The sequence below is a fragment of the Oryctolagus cuniculus genome, chromosome 1 (genome assembly GCF_964237555.1).
Source record: "Oryctolagus cuniculus chromosome 1, mOryCun1.1, whole genome shotgun sequence".
Classification (NCBI taxonomy): Eukaryota; Metazoa; Chordata; class Mammalia; order Lagomorpha; family Leporidae; genus Oryctolagus; species Oryctolagus cuniculus.
In genome coordinates, this window is record NC_091432.1 from 58,603,644 (window position 1) to 58,619,575 (window position 15,932).

At 39.3% G+C, this 15,932-nt stretch overlaps 1 pseudogene; it reads left to right on the forward strand.

Annotated features, from left to right (window-relative positions):
* Positions 1–4,714: 4,714 nt before the first annotated feature.
* Positions 4,715–5,656, forward strand: LOC100345395 (ATP synthase F(0) complex subunit B1, mitochondrial pseudogene; annotated as a pseudogene).
* Positions 5,657–15,932: the final 10,276 nt, after the last annotated feature.

Sequence of the window (15,932 nt, forward strand, 5' to 3'; positions counted from 1 at the left end):
AAAAGACAGGTTGACTAGATGGATAAAAAAAAAAAAAAAAAAAAAAACAAGACTCAACTCAAGGTTGCCTGCAAGAAACACACATCGCAGGTGTGATTGAAAGTGAAGAATGGGAAGAAGATATGCCATGCAAATGGAAACCATAAATGAACAGTGGTATCTACACTCATATCAGAAAAAGTGGGCTTTAAATGAAAACTTATAAAAAAGAGACAAAGAAGGGGATTGCATATCAATGACAGGTCTGATTCAACATATATGCACCCAACACAAAACCACCCAGATGTATACAGCAACTATTATAAAACCTAAAGAGGGAGAGAGACCCAATATAATAACAGTGGGGGGCCTTCAACACTCCACTATCATCAATAGACAATTCATCCAGACAGAAAATCAACAGACAGATGAGTTGAACCACATTAATGAGTAAACAGACCTAACAGATATTTACTGAAATTGTATTCAACAGCTTTAGAATACACATTATTTCATAAGCACATAAAGACATTTTCTAGGTTAGACCATATATTGGGCCATAAATCAAGTCTCAATAAATTTAAAATATTCAAATTATACCATATATTCTATTAAATCACAAAAGAATAAAACTAGATATCAATAAGAACAATACCTTACAAACTCATGGAAATTAAATGATATGTTACTGAATGACCAGTGGATCAATGAAGAAATTAAAAATAAAATAAAAAATTTCCTGAAACAAATGAATATGAAACATATCAAACTCTGTGGGATATATTACAGGTCAGTTACAATCAAAACAGCCTGTTACTAGCACAGAAATGGACATGTAGACTACTGGAAGAGAGTAGAAACTCAAGAAATCAAAACTTGCATTGACAACCTACTAATCCTTGACAAAGGAGCTAAAATCATCCTTGGAGAAAGAACAGTCTCTTCAACAAATGGTGCTGCATGGTGTTGGGAAAATTGGATTTCTGTGTGCAGAAGTAAGTATGAAGCCCGTATCTTACACCTTATAAAAAATAAACTCAAAATGAATCAATGATCTAAATGTACAAAATGATACCATCAAATTACTGGAAGAGAACACTGGGGGAAACTCTGCAAGACATTGGCATAGGCAAACATTTCTTGGAAAAGATGCCAGGGGGCAGGTGCTGTGGCATAGCTGGTAAAGCCGCCGGTTGCAGTGCCAGCATCCCACATGGGTGCCGGTTCAAGACCTGGCCACTCACTTCCAATCCAGCTCTCTGCTATGGCTTGGGAAAACAGTGGAAGATAGCTTTAAGTCCTTGGGCCCCTGCGCCCATGTGGGAGACCTGGAAGAAGCTCCTGGCTCCTGGTTTTGATTGGCTCAGCTCCAGCCATTGCAGTCAACTGGGGAATGAACCAGCATATGGAAGACTCCTCCAACCCCACTCTCTGCCTCTCTTCTCTCTGTGTAACTCTAACTTTCAAATAAATCTTTAAAAAAAAGATTCCAGAAGCACAGGCAATCAAAGCCAAAATTGACAAGTGGGATAAAATCAAATTGAGAAGGTTTTGCACTACAAAGGAAACACTCAACAAAGTGAAGAGGCAACCAACAAATTATAAGAAAATATTTGCAAACTATGAATCTGATAAAGGATTAATATCCAGAATCTATAAAGATCTCAAAAAATTCAACAACAATAAAACAAACAATCCAGTTAAGAAATGGGCAAAGGACTTGAACAGGCATTTTTTCAAGAGAGGAAATTCAAATGGTCAACATAAACATGAAAAAAATCCTCAGGATCACAAGTCATCACAAATCAAAATCACAATGAAGATCTACCTCACCCCAGTTAGAATGGCTCTCATACAGAAATCAACAAACAACAAATGCTGGTAAGGATGTGGGGGAAAGATGCCCTAATCCACTGTTGGTGGCAATGCAAGCTTTTACACCCATTGTGGAAGACAGTATGGAGATACCTCAGAAACCCGAAAATAGATACGCCATGTGACCCAGCAATCCCACTCCTGGGAATTTACCTAAAGGAAATGAAATAAACATATGAAAGATTTATTTGTACCCCCATGTTTATTGTGACTCAATTCACAATAGCTAAGACATGGAATCCACCCAGATGTCCATCAGCTGATGACTGGATAAAAAAATTAAGATATACATATATAGTATGGAATACTACTAAGCCATAAAAAAGAATAAAATCCTACCTTTTGCAACAAAATGGATGTAACTGGAAACCATTATACTTAGTGAAATAGGCCAGTCCCAAAAAGATAAATACTATGTTATCCCTGATCTGTGGTAATTAACAGAATACAAAAATGTAATGTGTAAGACTGACATTTGAGATTTGATTAGTTTTAACAGCCTTTGTCTCTACTATTGAGGAACCGTGTTTTTTCTTCTTACTTTTTGTGAGCTCTTTACTTGGTATAGGGTTAATCTAATGAGTGTTAAGTAAACTGAAAGTAGATCCTTGTAAAAATTAAGACAGGGAATAAGAGAGGAAGGAGGACGAAAAGTGGGAATGTGGGCTGGAGAGAGGTAGAGTGGAAATATCACTATGTTCCTAAATCTGTTTATATAAAATACATGAAATTTGTTTACCTTAAATAAAATAAAAAAGAAAATATATTATTGCAAATATAAAAGGAATAAAGAAAGGAAAAGGGGGGATTGAGGGAGGGAGGGAGTGGTTAGCTTCCTGGAACTGTATCTATGAAATACATTAACTAATAGAGTATCTAAAATATAATATATTGGTATGAAATGGACATTTTGAGATTCGATGATTGTTTACTGCCCTTGTCTCTACTACTGTTGAGGAACAGTATATTTTTTCTTCATAGTATTTGTTGAAATCTTTTACTTAGTGTAGGGTTAACTTAACAATCATTAAGTAAACTCAATGTAGATCTTTGTAAAAATTTAGAATGGCAATAGAAGAGGAAGGAGGAAGAAGGGTTGCAGCATGGGTGGGAGGGAGAGTGTGGTGGGAGGTATCACTATGTTCCTAAATCTGTATATATGAAATACATGAAATTTATATTACTTAAATAAAATTTTTCCTTTTTTCCCTTTTTCATCATTGCAGACCCTGGCTGCCCCTGCGCATCCAGAGTGCGTGGCCTTTGGGCCATCCACTCCATGCTTTCTGGCCTGCATGCTTTTTCACGTGGCTGGCTCCTGGTGCTCAGTAAGAATCCAGATTTATCTCTCTTTTAGATAGGGCCCTCATTCTCCTATTCATTTTTCTCACTTGATAAAAATCTTAAAACTAAAAACACAAAATAAAATTTTAAAAAATGCAAAAAAGAACCTTTATCTTTGACCTTGGAGACCCCTGGAATTAAGAATAGATGTCTCATTAATTGCTCTGGCTTTGCAATAAATACCTCTTTTTTTACACCAAAAAAAGAAGAGAAATACATGAAATTTGCTCTTCTTTATATTAATAAAAATCGAAAAACATAAGAGAAAATGAAGATAGTTCATTAAAAATTAACTATTTTCTTGATCATCAAATAAGCATTCATTGGGTTCAACTGTTCATCTTGTCTTTGCCCCACCACAAATTGTATAATTAAAATCTGACCAAAAGATTTTTCAGAATGTACACTGTGTATTTTGTTTGACTACTTTAGTCTATAGATAAGATCTGATTGTGAGTCTAACTTTGTATTAATGTCTCAGTCTTAACTTCCTACATCACTCACTTCTTAATTTTTTCAATATCACAAAAAAACTTTCTTTCTGTAAAAAAAGGAAAGAGTAGCTTTTTTATATTCCAGGAACAAACTTACCAAAATAAAAATAAAAAAAAAGAAATGCAATTCACAATAGCAACCAAAAAATCAAATATTTAGGGATAAATGTAAACCAAGAAGCAAAAAGATCTCTACAATGAAAATTATAAAACATTGATGAAAGAAATCATCAAAGACACAAAAATGGACAGATATTCCTAGATCATGAACTGGAAGAATTAATATGATTAAAAAAATCTATACTATCTAAAGCAATCTACAGATTCAATACAATCCTTATCAAAATACCAAATGACATCTTTATAGAATGAGAAAAAAAATCCTAAAATTCATATGGAATCACAAAAGACCCATCATAGCTAAGGTGATCCTGAGCAAAAATAGTCAAGATAATGTGATAATGGATAAAGAAAATGATACATATACATATGAATGTGTGCATATATATATATGTGTATATATATATACACAATAAAATACTATTCAGCTGTAAAATAATGAAATTCTATCATTTGCATCAAAATGGCTGCAACTGAAGGACATCATATGAGTCAAACAAGTTGGAAACAGAAAGACAAATGTTGCCCATTCTCCTTATATATGGGAGTAAAATTTTAAACAAAATAATAAAGAAAAGCCTGGATGTATAATTTTTGCTGCAAATATAGTGTTTTGTAAAATTTTGTTTAAAATATTTGTCAAGTTGTTAAGAATCACATAATACTATAGTTTTAATGAACTGTGAATTTTAAAATTTACTTTATGTGGGTGAAGTTGAATACACTTTCATTTTACTATAGTTTATAGCCCTTGCCTGTATCCCTGCTGAAATTTTTATGAATTTGTTGAACTCTTTATTGAGCAGAGCACTAAGACTTTGACCATAATGTAAACTAAAATGTTACAAAAACAAAACAGATTCAAATGAATAATTTAAAAAAATTCTTATAAAAAGAGATACATGTTCTGCCATATTTATAGCAGTACTGTTCACGATAGCCAAGATATGGAATCAACCTCAGATGAATGGATAAAGAAAATTTGGCAGACTTTCACTGACCATGCTGTGCCGGGTGCTGCCGCAGTGGACCCTTGTCTAAAGAATGCAGGGCTTCTAGGTTCAGGGGTACAGCAGGCAACAAGAATCTGCCTCACAGGGAAGCCAAGTCGTGTCCCTCTACCACCTCTCCCTGAATATGGAGGAAAAGTTTATCTTACGCTGATCCCTGAGGAATTCTTCAAGTTCCTTTATCCATAAACTGGTATAATAGGACCCTACAAGCTTGAAATTGGGTTTAACTTAAACTGTCTATCCAAAGAAATACATGTGATCACCCCAGGGACCTTCTCCACCATATCAATAGTAGGGTTACTTGCATATGTAATTAAAAATATGGTGCCTCAATTAGCAAATTTGTTGATAAACTCAATTAGCAAAAAAAATCACTCAACTAGAGGAGGTGAAGCAGGCTTCCATCAAACAAATCCAAACAAACTGGAGAAGTCACAGCAGCCTCTGCTTCAGTGGCTCCACTACCTTTTTGATGTGCAGAGGAATAACATTGCTATGGCCTTGGAGCTGACTTACTGGGAACAGCATCATAGAGTATACAAGGAGGTGAAGAATTGCCTGGACTATCAGATCTCTGCAGAGTATGATGCAGGGAAAGGAACAAGAGCACATGATAAACGGGGTGGAGAAGCACACGGTGCACAGCAGGAAGAGGAGACAACTGCCAAGTGCATGGCAGATCTAAAGCTGCTGGCAAAGCAGGCTCAAGCACAGCCAGCCTGTCATGAACCTGTCCCAGCTGAGGCAGTTAGAAAGTCGACTCCTGAGATGGAAGCTAAATGTGAATGTTGCCCTCTACCGAAATTACCCTTTATCATTCCTAAAAGTTAAATCTGAGTGTCACAAAATGAGGGAACCCTGGACAGTCATGTTTCTCATCCTTTGTTCTGTGTATTTCAAGTTGTTCCATGATCACATTTAATGAGTAGTTTGCTTTTATTAAAACATACTGCCTGATTAAAAGATTAGGAAGTTATACTTTGAATTTATAATTAATTCTACCATCCTGCAATAGACAATTGAGATATTTTTCCAGTTGCATAATAGTCTAAAATACTGCTTCAACATTTATCATGTGGTTAAAAATTAAAGATATCATTGAACTAATACCTTGTTTATGAGACCATTTATAGCTAACTCATAAGATACAGGAAATTTAAAGCTTTTTAGTATTCTTAGAATATTGTATATCAAACCATATTGTTGACTTGTTGCCATCTTAGTAGTAGAACCTATAAAAAACATATGTATATCATAAAGTCACTTTTTTTTTATTTGACAGAGTTAGACAGTGAGAGAGAGATACAGAGAGAAAGGTCTTCCTTCTGTTGGTTGATGCCCCAAATGGCCACTACGGCTGGCGCTGCACAGATCCAAAGCCAAGAGCCAGGTGCTTCCTCCTGGTCTCCCATGCGGGTGCAGGCACCCAAGCACTTGGGCCATCTTCTACTGCTTTCCCAGGCCACAGCAGAGAGCTGGACTGGAAGAGGAGCAGCCGGGACTAGAACCCGGCACCCATATGGGATTAACCTAGTGGTCCATGGTGCCAGCAGTCATAAAGTCACTTTTGAGAATCCAGCAGATATTTCTCAGAATCAGAAAATAGCAAGTGTTGATAAGGATGTGGAGACATTGGAACCTTGTGCACTTCTGATAGGAATTTGAAATAGTATGGCTACTGTAGCAAGCTGTGGCAAGAATAGGCACTGTGGTACAATGGCTTAAGCCACCATCTGAGATGCCCATATCCCATACCACAGTGCCTGATTCAACTCCCAGCTTCTCCTCACCTCCAATCCAGCTTCCTGCCAATGTGCCTGGAAGGCAGCAGATGATGGCTGCCATGGAGTTCCTGCATAGAAATAGAAAAGTGACCAGGAAAACTTTTAAGGAACCAGAAAAGACTTTGAAGAGCCAAAGCAATGTTGAGCAAACAGAACAAATTTGAAGACATGATAATATCAGGGTTCAAAATACTTTTCAAAGTCTTACTATCCAAAACAACATATTTATTATTCACAGAACAGAATAGAAAGTTCATAAACAAATCCATTGATAGTTAATTAATGTTCATCAATGGTCAAGTGAAACACAATTTGTAAAGAATCCTTTTAATAATCAGTGTTAGGAAAACTACAAGTCCATAGAATGAAATCAAATCCTCAACTCATATGCTACTCAACAGTTATGTCAAGGCATAGGTGCTGTGGCACAGCAGGTAAAAGCATTGGCCTGCAGCACAGGCATCATCTATGGGCATAGGTTTGAGCCCCAGCTGCTCCACTTCTGATCCAACTCCCTGCCAATGTGCCTGGGAAAAGAGCGAATGATTACCCAAATCCTTGGGCTCCTGCACCCATGTGGGAGACCCAGAGGAAGCTCCTGGCTCTTGGCTTTGGATCGGCTCAGCTCTAGCTGTTGTGGCCATTTAGGGAGTGAAACAGAGGATGAAGACCTCTCTCTCTCCATCTCTACCTCTCTCTGTAACTCTTTCAAATAAATAAAATAAATATTTTTTTTTGACAGGCAGAGTGGACAGTGAGAGAGAGAGACAGAGAGAAAGGTCTTCCTTTGCTGTTGGTTCACCCTCCAATGGCCAAAATAAATATTTTTAAAAAAATAAGTCAAAATGTATTAAGCACTTTATATAAGACTCAAAACCATGAAAGCTCCAGAAGAAAACTCAATGGAAAAGCTTCCTGAAATTGGACTAGGTAATGAAATTTTGGACATCAAAAGCACAGGCAAATGAAATAAAAATAGATGATGGAATGGGGTTGTAGTGCAGGAGGTTAGGCAATACCATAATACCATACAGGTGCTGGTTTGAGTCCCAGCTGCTCCATTTCTGATCCTAATGCTCCTGAGAAAGTAGCAGAAGATGGCCCAAGTGCTTGGGTCCCTGCCCCCAATGTGGAAACCTGGATGAATCTCTTCTTCAGCCTGGCCCAGCCCTGGCCACTACAGCCATTTGGGGGAGTCAACCAGTGCATGGTAGATCTATCTTTCTCTCTTTCTCCTTCTCTCTGGAACTGTGCCTTTCATTTAATTAAATCTTTATACAAGTTACAAAAAATATATGAGACTACATCAAATGGCTTCTGCATAGCAAAGAAAGCAATCAACAAATAATCTAGAGAATGGGAGAGAATATTTGCAATATATGTTTCTGACAAGGATTAATATATGTCATACATTCTTATCACAAAATTGGTAACTATGTGAGGTAATGTATAAGCTAGTTAACTAAATCTAACCATTCCACAGTGCATAGAACCTTGAATATATAAGTTGTACATTTAAATATGAAGAGATGGGCCAGTGTTGTGTAGTGGGTTAAACCATGACCTGAGACACCAGCATCCCATATGAGCTCTGATTCAAGTTCCAGCTACTTCATTTGCAATCCAGCTACCTGCTACCAAGCTTTGGAGGGCAGCAGAAGATGGCCCAAATGCTTGGGCCGCTGCTCATGTGGGAAGACTGGATGTAGTTACTGCTCCTGGGGCCGGTGCTGTGGTGCAGTGGGTTGAAGCCCCAGCCTGCAGTGCCAGCATCCCATATGGGCGCCGGTTCAAGTCCTAGCTGCTCTTCTTCCAATCCAGCTTTCTGCCATGGCCAGGGAAAGCAGTGGAAGATGGCCAAATTCCTTGGGTCCCTGCATCTGCGTGGGAGACCCGGAAGAAGCTCCTGGCTCCTGGCTTTGGATTGGCACAGCTTCAGCCATTGCGGCCATTTGGGGAATGAATCAGTGGATGGAAGATCTCTCTCTCTCTCTCTCTCTCTCTCTCTCTGCCTCTCCTTCTCTCTGTGTGTAACTATGACTTTCAAATAAAATAAATAAACTTTTAAAAAAAGTTATTGTTCCTGGCTTCAGACTGGCCCAGGTCTCTCTGTCATGGCCATTTGGATAGTGAACCAACATATGAAAGATTCTCTCTCTCTCTCTCTCTCTCTCTCTCTCTATCTCTCTTTATCCATCTCTTTATAACTCTGTTTTCCAAGTAAAATAAAATAAATCTTTAAAAACATGAAGGGATTTCAAAGACATTCATTGAAAAATGGAATGAAAGATAAAAAATAAATGATTTTTTAATGAAAGTTTCATCAATTTCAAGACATTTATAAGCAATATCAGTTATTTTTTCTATTGCCAAAGAACCAGGGTCCTAAGCAATTAACAATGTCATTGCAGTCTTTTTTACATTATTAACTGAGGAAACATGGTATCCTTGATTGTCTTTTTAAAAAAAAAAAAAAAGATTAATTTACTTGAAAGTCAGAGAGACACAGAGGGATGTTCCATTTGCTGGTTCACTTACCAGATAGCTGTTATCAGCCAGAGTGAGGGCAGATCAAAGCCAACAGCCAGGACCCCAGAGTTTCATCCAAGTCTCCCACATAAGTGGCAGAGACCCAAGTACATGAGACATCTTTTATTATTTTTCCCAGGCCACTAGCATGGAGCTGGATCAGAAGTGGTGCAGATGGACACAAACTGGTGCCCATATGAGATGCTGGCATCGCAGGTGCCAGTTTAATGCACTATGGCACACCACCAATATCTAAACTTTATTCTTGAGCAGTCTAACTTTTGCTTTGATTGCAGCACTTACATGTGTTAGTAGTCATTACTTTGTGCTGTCTTCAGCATCATAATGGCAAAGCCATGTTTCACATCGTGTTAGAATTCTCTAAAGCAAAACTTCAAGATCTCAATTCCACTTATCTGCATCTGACCTGTGTGCAACAGTTTTTGCACTGTTAAGAGAAAGCTTTCTCTACTTTAATTTTTAGTTAAAATTAAATAAGCTGAGAATTCACGGACTGGGCAGAGCCAAGATGGCGGAATAGTGAGGGCACGCACCGATAGTCGGGGAAAAGATAGCTTAATAAAAGTGGAGTTATGGTAGCCTCAGGAAAAAGATCAGGAAAAAATTGCAGAGGAAACTCTTCCGAATGTAGTGGCTGTGACTCGGAGGACCTACGGGGAGAGCAAGGTCGCCCACCGCGTGGAAGCCGAGCCATGGGAGCCGCCGGAGCCACCGGAGCTGCAGGAGTCTCAGAGTCTGCGTAACAGCGCTGGAAGGGGAGGAGGAAAATTGAAGAAGCTCAAACTGCCTCAGTAAAACTTGAGCAAACATCAATCTCTGGAGTTAAGACTTTGGTGGACCTCCGTGGAGAGCATGGGAGCCCACAGTTCGGGACACCAGCGGCAGACTCAACACACCAGCGCTGGAACGCGAGGTGAGCCGAACCTCAATAGCCCAAGACACCGGCAGGCAAGCAGAAAGAGGAGACTAGAGGAAACAACCCCATAGGTAAAAGTTCACCAGGCTAACTAGAAGAGAGAGAGAGAGAGAGAGAGAGAGAGAGAGAGAGAGAGAAAAGTGACCAATACAGACACGAGTTTATCTCTCTCTCTGCTCACCTCTCATAGGCTAGCAAGACAAAGAGCAGGCGCCATCTTGGACATACGTCATAAGCAGGGCAACCTCAGGTCTGCACTGTCCCTGAGCCTAGCAGAAAAACCTAACTCTGGGGGGGGGGAGGATGAAATAACAGGAGATTAGGACCTAGTGAATGTGTGGTGCTAATGAACTGAGACTGTGAAAAAAAAGATGGTGGGGGAGAGAACTCACAGAATTCATGTGAGTACTCTCCAGAGACGCTACAATTCTGTAACTTTGGCAACCCAGTGGGAGACTGCAGGAGAATTTGAGCCCACACTGAGGGCAGGACAGATTCCCTGTGTGGTCCTTGGGAAAGAGCTTCTGATCTCTGGCTCCTGTGGGTATATCATTCACCTGCTAACTGCCTCCAATTATGTTCAGCTGTGTGGAATTACTTCCGTTTTGAATCAAAAAAAAAAAAAAAAGAAAAGAAAGAAAGAAAGAGAGAGAGAGATATTTACCAACCTAACCTGGGAGTGTCACCTTTGGCGCACCCTTAATCCTGAGGAACCAGACAGAGCTCTAAGGCCACACCCAACTCATGCCTCTAAGGCTCCATCAAAAACAGACAGTCCACTTAATCTAGAGTCATAGTATAACAAGAAAAAACACCACAGTGAAGAAACCAAATAACTCCAATATGCCAAACAACAAACGCAAAAACTGAGGTAATAAGAACAAGGAAGACACTATGAAGCCCCCAAATGAAAAAGACACCCCAATTCAAGATTATGAAGATGATGAGATAGAAGAAATGCAAGAAGCAGATCTCAAAAAATTGATAAGAACATTAAGAAGTTCTCAAAAACAAATTCTTGAACTACAGAAATCCTTAATGGACAAGATAGAAAATCTTTCTTGCGAAAATGAAATATTAAGGAGGAATCAAAATGAAACGAAACAACTAGTAGAACACGAAACTGTGATAGTGACGAGAAATCATAATGAAATGAAGAGCTCAATAGATCAAATGACAAACACATTAGAGAGCCTTAAAAACAGAATGGGTGAAGCAGAAGAGAGAATATCGGACTTAGAAGACATAGAACAGGAAAGGATACAGTCAGACCAAAGAAAAAAAACCAACATTTGGGTTCTAGGAGTTCCTGAAGGCATGGAGAGGGAGAAAGGATTAGAAGGCCTTTTTAGTGAGATAATCGCAGAAAATTTCCCAGGTTTGGAGGACAGAGACATCGTAGTACAGGAAGCTCATAGAACCACTAGTAAACATGACCAAAAGAGATCCTCACCACGACACGTTGTAATTAAACTCACCACAGTTAAACAGAAAGAGAGATTCTAAAATGTGCAAGAGAGAAACGTCAGATTACTTTCAGAGGATCTCCAAATAGACTCACAGCAGACTTCTCATAAGAAACCCTACAAGCTAGAAGGGAATGGCGAGAAATAGCCCAGGTACTAAGAGAGAACAACTGCCAGCCCAGAATATTATATCTTGCAAAGCTCTCATTTGTGAATGAAGGTGAAATAAAGACCTTTCATAGCAAACAGAAATTGAAAGAATTTGTCGCCACTCATCCAGCCCTGCAAAAAATGCTTAAAGATGGGTTAAACAAGAAACACAGACACACGGTCATCAATATGAAAGAAGGTAAAGGAAGGAAACCTCACAGCAAAAGATCACAGGGAATTCAAAGCATATATTAAAACTTATCTTTGGCAAATGGCAGGGCAAAGTTACCACTTATCAATAGTCACATTGAAGGTTAATGGCCTGAACTGTCCAGTTAAAAGACACCGATTGGCTGATTGGCTTAAGGAACAAAACCCATCTATTTGCTGCTTACAAGAAACACATCTTTCCAACAAAGATCCCTACAGACTGAAAGTGAAAGGCTGGAAAAAGATATACCATGCCAACAGAAATGAAAAAAGAGTGGGCATAGCCATCTTAATATTGGACAACATAAACTTTACCACAAAAACTGTTAAGAGAGACAAAGAGGGACACTATATAATGATTAAGGGATCAATTCAACAGGAAGATATAACAATTATCAATGTATATGCACCTAATTACAGGACACTGGTTTATTTAAAAGATTTGTTAAGGGACTTAAAGGAAGACATAGACTCCTACACAGTAGTACTGAGGGACTTCAATGCTCAACTCTCAGAAATAGACAGATCAACAGGACAGAAGATCAACAAGGATACAGTAGATTTAAATGACACTATAGCCCAAGTGGATCTAACAGATATCTACAGAACTTTTCATCCTACACTTAAAGAATTTACATTCTTCTCAGCAGTACATGGAACCTTCTCTAGGATTGACCACATACTAGGCCATAAAGCAAGTCTCAGCAAATTCAAAAGAATTAGAATCATACCATGCAGTTTCTCAGACCATAAAGGAATGAAGCAGGAAATTAGAAACTCAGGAATCCCTAGAGCATACGCAAACACATGGAGATTGAACAACATGCTCCTGAATGAACAATGGGTCATAGAAGACATTAAAAGAGAAATCAAAAATTTTCTGGAAGTAAATGAGGATAACAGCACAACATACCAAAACTTATGGGACGCAGCAAAAGCAGTGTTAAGGGGAAAGTTTATAGCAATAGGTGCCTACATCAAGAAATTGGAAAGGCACCAAATAGATGAGCTTTCAATGCATCTGAAGGATCTAGAAAATCTGCAGCAAACCAGACCCAAATCTAGTAGGAGAAGAGAAATAATTAAAATCAGAGAAGAAATCAACAGGATTGAATCCAAAAAAAGTACAAAAAATCAGCCAAACGAGGAGCTGGTTTTTTGAAAAAATAAACAAAATTGACACCCCATTAGCCCAACTAACTAAAAACAGAATAGAGAAGACCCAAATCAATGAAATCAGAGATGAAAAAGGAAATGCAACAACAGACACCACAGAAATAAAAAGAATCATCAGAAATTACTACAAGGACTTGTATGCCAGCAAACAGGAAAATCTATCAGAAATGGATAGATTCCTGGACACATGCAACCTACCTAAATTGAACCAGGAAGACATCGAAAACCTAAACAGACCCATAACTGAGACAGAAATTGAAACAGTAATAAAGGCCCTCCCAACAAAGAAAAGCCCAGGACCAGATGGATTCACTGCTGAATTCTACCAGACGTTTAAAGAAGAACTAACTCCAATTCTTCTCAAACTATTCAGAACAATCGAAGAAGAGGGAATCCTCCCAAATTCTTTCTATGAAGCCAGCATCACCTTAATTCCTAAGCCAGAAAAAGATGCAATAGAGAAAGAATTACAGACCAATTTCCCTGATGAACATAGATGCAAAAATCCTCAATAAAATTCTCGCCAATAGAATGCAACAACACATCTGAAAGATCATCCACCCAGACCAAGTGGGATTGATCCCTGGTATGCAGGGATGATTCAATGTGCACAAAACAATCAATGTGATACACCACATTAACAGACTGCAGAAGAAAAACCATATGATTATCTCAATAGATGCAGAGAAAGCATTTGATAAAATACAACACCCTTTCATGATGAAAACTCTAAGCAAACTGGGTATAGAAGGAACATTCCTCAATACAATCAAAGCAATTTATGAAAAGCCCACAGCCAGCATCCTATTGAATGGGGAAAAGTTGGAAGCATTTCCACTGAGATCTGGTACCAGACAGAGATGCCCACTCTCACCAGTGCTATTCAATATAGTTCTGGAAGTTTTAGAGCTATTAGGCAAGAAAAATAAATTAAAGGGATGCAAACTGGGAAGGAAGAAGTCAAACTACCCCTCTTTGCAGATGATATGATTCTTTTTTTTTTAATTTTTAATAATTTTATTTTATTTAAGAGACAAAGAGATACAGACAGACAGATAGAACTCCCTTCTGGTTCCTGCCCTAGAAGTTTACAATGGCCAAAGGTGAGCCTGGCTGAACCCAGGAGCTAGGAACTCCTTGAAGTCTGCCATGTGGGTGGCAGGAACCCAATTACTGACCCATCATCTGCTACCTCCAAGGAAGCACAATTATAGGAAGCTGGAATCAGCTGGTGTCAAAGGTGGTGGCTTTATCTGCTGTGCCACAATGCCAGCCCCTTCCTCTTTTGACACTGGTTTTCTAAAGCTTTATTTCTCTTTTCAAAATCTTGTGTACCAATTAATTGCTAGGTAGAAACTGTTTAGCAAACATTTTTGGGGTAAAATGAGTGCTATTATTACTTCCTTTAATATCCCTGTGTTGACTTTCTAAGCTATATTTCTGACACTGGCAAGTTTGACTATTAGTGAGTTTGTTGCCTACCTAAACTTTAGAAGGAGTTTGAGGGCCGGCGCCGTGGCTCACTTGGTCAATTTTCCGCCTGTGGCGCCGGAATCCCATATGGGTGCTGGTTCTATTCCCGGTTGCTCCTCTTCCAGTGCAGCTCTCCGCTGTGGCCCAGGAGGGCAGCGGAGGACGGCCCAAGCGCTTGGGTCCCTGCATCCACAAGGGAGACCAGGAGGAAGCACCTGGCTCCTGGCCTCGGATCGGTGCAGCTCCGGCTGTGGTGGCCATTTGGTGGGTGAATCAATGGAAGGAAGACCCCCCTCTCTTTCTCTCTCACTGTCTATAACTCTACCTGTCAAACAAAAAAAAGAGTTTGATAAATTACAGACCCTTTTTATTCTCATTATACATAACACTTGTGACCAACTCAAAGTCATCATTGAGAAGGTGAGAGAAAGTAAACATGTTTGGGAGGTGATAACCCTCGAGTTATAGAGTATATGCAAATGAGATTAAGAATTGTGTAAAGTAGCTAAAAATGTAAATAGTAGAGACACTTGACTCAGAACCACTGCACTGTGTGGGAAGGCTTACCCATGAGAACATCTTGAACAGGCAACAGGTATCTTGGGCAAGTACCCTAAAGAACAAAATTAATGATATAAAGATAAATAGATGTGCAGTACAAAATGTTTAAAGGGCTTTCACAAGAAGTTTTTAATGGCTGCCATTTAAAAGGAGCCATGTTCCATGATTTTATTGTATGTATGGCCATTTCTATAGTATTGGCCTAAAGAGAAAGTTGTTTATCAGTAAAAATTTTGGTTGTCCACTCATTTGAAAGACTCTCGAATTCCTGACAACTTAGGAATCATTTTTTCTAAATTGCAGAATAGTTTTGCAAATCACAGGCAGCCCCTGTGCTGCTGGTTGTCCAGTAGGTTTTTGTGTATCATATTTTCTTTCTTTCTTTTTTTTTTTTTTTTTGACAGGCAGAGTGGACAGTGAGAGAGAGAGACAGAGAGAGAAAGGTCTTCCTTTTCCATTGGTTCACCCCCCAAAGGCCGCTGCCGCTGGTGCGCTGCGGCCAGCGCAGCGCGTTGATCCAAAGGCAGGAGCCAGGAACCTATCCTGGCCTCCCATGGGGTGCAGGGCCCAAGCACTTGGGCCATCCTCCACTGCACTCCCAGGCCACAGCAGAGAGCTGGAAAGGAAGAGGAGCAACTGGGACAGAATCTGGCACCCCGACTGGGACTAGAACCCCATGTGCTGGCGCTGCAGGCGGAGGATTGGCCCATCGAGCGGCAGCGCTGGCTAGCATATTTTCTTTTTTTTTTTTTATCTTTTATTTAATGAATATAAATTTCCAAAGTACGACGCATGGGTTACAATGGCTTCCCCCCCCATAC